Source organism: Xenopus tropicalis, chromosome 7 (assembly GCF_000004195.4).
Source record: "Xenopus tropicalis strain Nigerian chromosome 7, UCB_Xtro_10.0, whole genome shotgun sequence".
In the NCBI taxonomy this organism is placed as follows: Eukaryota; Metazoa; Chordata; class Amphibia; order Anura; family Pipidae; genus Xenopus; species Xenopus tropicalis.
Window position 1 is genome coordinate 76,909,850 of NC_030683.2, and position 5,000 is coordinate 76,914,849.

Genomic DNA, 5,000 nt, shown 5'->3' on the forward strand with positions numbered 1-5,000 from the left:
CTTAAGGGTCGCTTCCCGGGGCTTAATGGTCGCTTCCCAGGGCTTAATGGTCTCCTCCAGGGGCTCAATGGTCGCTTCCCAGGGCTTAATGGTCGCTTCCCGGGGCTTAGTGGTCTCCTCCAGGGGCTCAATGGTTGTCCTCCAGGGGCTCAATGGTTGTCCTCCAGGGGCTCAATGGCTGTCCTCCCGGGGCTTAACGGTCGCTTCCCGGGGCTTAATGGTCGCTTCCCAGGGCTTAATGGTCGCTTCCCGGGGCTTAATGGTCGCTTCCCAGGGCTTAATGGTCGCTTCCCGGGGCTTAGTGGTCTCCTCCAGGGGCTCAATGGTTGTCCTCCAGGGGCTCAATGGCTGTCCTCCAGGGGCTCAATGGCTGTCCTCCCGGGGCTTAACGGTCGCTTCCCGGGGGCTTAATGGTCTCCTCCAGGGGCTCAGTGGTTGTCCTCCAGGGGCTCAATGGCTGTCCTCCAGGGGCTCAATGGCTGTCCTCCCGGGGCTTAACGGTCGCTTCCCGGGGCTTAATGGTCGCTTCCCAGGGCTTAAGGGTCTCCTCCCGGGGCTCAACGGTTGTCCTCAAGGCTCAATGGTCTTCCTCCGGGGGCCTGATGGCCGCTTCACGGGGCCTGATTCCTGGGGCCTGGCTGTCCGCTGCCTTCATGGTTCGCCGCCTGGGGCTTGATGGTCCAGCTACATGCAACTACCGCACTGCGCTGCAGGTAGGCTCTGGAGGGGCAGGGGCATGAAGGTTAAGGCATTTTACCCAGCCGGACAGGTGCCCAAGGACGTGGGAGGCCAAAGGGAAGCCGGTAAGTCCCGGGTGTCGAAAAACAGGGGGCAAAAGAGAAAAAGACAAGGGGAAAGTTAAAAAAAAAAAAAAGTAATATAAAATTCTACCACCGGGGGGCGCTCCGGAGGGGCGCGGCCGGCCTCCCCCACACCTCCAGGGTGCAAAGAACGGACGGAGGGGGGCAAACAACCGGCCGGAGAAATGCCCGAAAACTCGAAGGTAGTTCCCTCTCTCTCCACCGGGGGGCGCCGCGAGCCGGGCGGGGGCGCCCTCCCAGGCCCAGGGCCCAGCAGAGTGGCCGCCCGCGGGCCCGGGAGGCCGGCGGCTCCCGTCAATCCCAGGCGTCCAATGTGCCGAAAAAAATTTTTTCCTCCACCGGGGGGCGCTCCGGAGGGGCGCCGTTGGCCTCCGCCGGCTAAGAACCGGACGCCCAGGCGACGGCGCCGCGAAAGGGGGCACGGCGGGGAAACGGCGGGCACGTAACCGAGGAAGTAAATGAATCGAGTTGTAATTCCCCTCTCTGGCCACCGGGGGGCGCCGCGCGGCGGGCGGGGGCTCCCTCCCAGGCCCGGGGCCGTGCGGGGTGGCCGCCCGGGGGCCCGGGAGGTCGGCGGCTCCCGTCAATCCCGGGCGTCCGATGTGGGAAAAAAAATTTTTTTCCTCCACCGGGGGGCGCTCCGGAGGGGCGCCGTTTGCCTCCACGGGCTAAAAACCGGACGCCCAGGCGACGGCGCCGCGAAAGGGGGCACGGCGGGGAAACGGCGGGCACGTAACCGAGGAAATAAATAAATAAATAAATGAATCGAGCTGTAATTCCCCTCTCTGGCCACCGGGGGGCGCCGCGCGGCGGGCGGGGGCTCCCTCCCAGGCCCGGGGCCGTGCGGGGTGGCCGCCCGGGGGCCCGGGAGGTCGGCGGCTCCCGTCAATCCCGGGCGTCCGATGTGGGAAAAAAAATTTTTTTCCTCCACCGGGGGGCGCTCCGGAGGGGCGCCGTTTGCCTCCACGGGCTAAAAACCGGACGCCCAGGCGACGGCGCCGCGAAAGGGGGCACGGCGGGGAAACGGCGGGCACGTAACCGAGGAAATAAATAAATAAATAAATGAATCGAGGGGTAATTCCCTCCCTGGCCAGCGGGGGGCGCTGCGGGGGCGGCCAGACCGAGGGAGCGGGGACCGGGCCCCTTGCCCGGTCCCAAGGGGGCCCGGGGAACCCGGGCAGGGGGCTTCTCCTGGCCGGAAAGCCCTCCCTGGAAGTCCCGATGAGGACGAATCTGCCTGCGCCGCCCAGGCCAGAGTTCCAGGAGCCTGGGGAGAGAAGCTGCCAGCCCTGGGTGAAGGGCCCCCCGCACGGCGCTCTCATGCTACCTATTTCAGGCATGTTCCGGCAGAATAGTAGAGAGCGGCCACTTAGGACGGCCGTCTCTGGAAGTCCCGAAGGGGGCAAAGTCACTCCGGGCGCCCGGCCCAGAGTTCCAGGAGCCTGGGGAAGGTAGGGCGGCAGGGCTGGGTGTCCCCTGCCCAGCCAGAGTTCCAGGAGCCCGGGGAAGGCAGGGGCTGCAGGGCTGGGTGTCCCCTGCCCAGCCAGAGTTCCAGGAGCCCGGGGAAGGCAGGGGCTGCAGGGCTGGGTGTCCCCTGCCCAGCCAGAGTTCCAGGGGCCCGGGGAAGGCAGGGGCTGCAGGGCTGGGTGTCCCCTGCCCAGCCAGAGTTCCAGGGGCCCGGGGAAGGACAGGCTGCAGGGCTGGCCCTCTCATGCCCAGCCAGAGTTCCAGGGGCCCGGGGAAGGACGGGCTGCAGGGCTGGCCCTCTCATGCCCAGCCAGAGTTCCAGGGGCCCGGGGAAGGCAGGGGCTGCAGGGCTGGGTGTCCCCTGCCCAGCCAGAGTTCCAGGGGCCCGGGGAAGGACGGGCTGCAGGGCTGGCCCTCTCATGCCCAGCCAGAGTTCCAGGAGCCCGGGGAAGGACGGGCTGCAGGGCTGGCCCTCTCATGCCCAGCCAGAGTTCCAGGAGCCCGGGGAAGGCAGGGGCTGCAGCGCTGGGTGTCCCCTGCCCAGCCAGAGTTCCAGGAGCCCCGGGAAGACAGGGGCTGCAGCGCTGGGTGTCCCCTGCCCAGCCAGAGTTCCAGGAGCCCGGGGAAGACAGGGGCTGCAGCGCTGGGTGTCCCCTGCCCAGCCAGAGTTCCAGGGGCCCGGGGAAGGCAGGGGCTGCAGGGCTGGGTGTCCCCTGCCCAGCCAGAGTTCCAGGGGCCCGGGGAAGGCAGGGGCTGCAGGGCTGGGTGTCCCCTGCCCAGCCAGAGTTCCAGGAGCCCGGGGAAGGCAGGGGCTGCAGCGCTGGGTGTCCCCTGCCCAGCCAGAGTTCCAGGGGCCCGGGGAAGGCAGGGGCTGCAGGGCTGGGTGTCCCCTGCCCAGCCAGAGTTCCAGGGGCCCGGGGAAGGACGGGCTGCAGGGCTGGCCCTCTCATGCCCAGCCAGAGTTCCAGGGGCCCGGGGAAGGACGGGCTGCAGGGCTGGCCCTCTCATGCCCAGCCAGAGTTCCAGGGGCCCGGGGAAGGCAGGGGCTGCAGGGCTGGGTGTCCCCTGCCCAGCCAGAGTTCCAGGGGCCCGGGGAAGGACGGGCTGCAGGGCTGGCCCTCTCATGCCCAGCCAGAGTTCCAGGGGCCCGGGGAAGGACGGGCTGCAGGGCTGGCCCTCTCATGCCCAGCCAGAGTTCCAGGAGCCCGGGGAAGGCAGGGGCTGCAGCGCTGGGTGTCCCCTGCCCAGCCAGAGTTCCAGGAGCCCGGGGAAGGCAGGGGCTGCAGGGCTGGGTGTCCCCTGCCCAGCCAGAGTTCCAGGAGCCCGGGGAAGGCAGGGGCTGCAGGGCTGGGTGTCCCCTGCCCAGCCAGAGTTCCAGGAGCCCGGGGAAGGCAGGGGCTGCAGGGCTGGGTGTCCCCTGCCCAGCCAGAGTTCCAGGAGCCCGGGGAAGGCAGGGGCTGCAGGGCTGGGTGTCCCCTGCCCAGCCAGAGTTCCAGGAGCCCGGGGAAGGCAGGGGCTGCAGCGCTGGGTGTCCCCTGCCCAGCCAGAGTTCCAGGGGCCCGGGGAAGGCAGGGGCTGCAGGGCTGGGTGTCCCCTGCCCAGCCAGAGTTCCAGGGGCCCGGGGAAGGACGGGCTGCAGGGCTGGCCCTCTCATGCCCAGCCAGAGTTCCAGGGGCCCGGGGAAGGACGGGCTGCAGGGCTGGCCCTCTCATGCCCAGCCAGAGTTCCAGGGGCCCGGGGAAGGCAGGGGCTGCAGGGCTGGGTGTCCCCTGCCCAGCCAGAGTTCCAGGGGCCCGGGGAAGGACGGGCTGCAGGGCTGGCCCTCTCATGCCCAGCCAGAGTTCCAGGGGCCCGGGGAAGGACGGGCTGCAGGGCTGGCCCTCTCATGCCCAGCCAGAGTTCCAGGAGCCCGGGGAAGGCAGGGGCTGCAGCGCTGGGTGTCCCCTGCCCAGCCAGAGTTCCAGGAGCCCGGGGAAGGCAGGGGCTGCAGGGCTGGGTGTCCCCTGCCCAGCCAGAGTTCCAGGAGCCCGGGGAAGGCAGGGGCTGCAGGGCTGGGTGTCCCCTGCCCAGCCAGAGTTCCAGGAGCCCGGGGAAGGCAGGGGCTGCAGGGCTGGGTGTCCCCTGCCCAGCCAGAGTTCCAGGAGCCCGGGGAAGGCAGGGGCTGCAGCGCTGGGTGTCCCCTGCCCAGCCAGAGTTCCAGGAGCCCGGGGAAGGCAGGGGCTGCAGGGCTGGGTGTCCCCTGCCCAGCCAGAGTTCCAGAAAGAAACGCGCAAAGTATCGCCGCCACCTGCCAGGTGTCTACTTGCTTGGCACGGGGGGTACTCCGCAGGGGCCCCTAGGCCGGGGGCCCTCTCTGGAAGTCCCGATGAGAACGGATTTGCCTCGCCCCTACCGACGGCAGTTCCACGAGCTGGGCAGGGAGGAGTGGATCGCCGGCCTCTTGGGCCCCCCGCACGGCGCTCTAATGCTACGCTTCCCAGGCATGTCCCGGCAGAGGAGACAGGAGAGGTTGACACTTAGTGCAAAAATCGCAATGCTCTGCTTCGGCCAGCTCTGAGCTGCCTCACGCCCAGCCAGAGTTCCAGGAGCCTGGGGGTAGGACGGGCTGCAGCACTGGGTGTCCCCTGCCCAGCCAGAGTTCCAGGAGCCCGGGGAAGGCAGGGGCTGCAGCGCTGGGTGTCCCCTGCCCAGCCAGAGTTCCAGGAGCCCGGG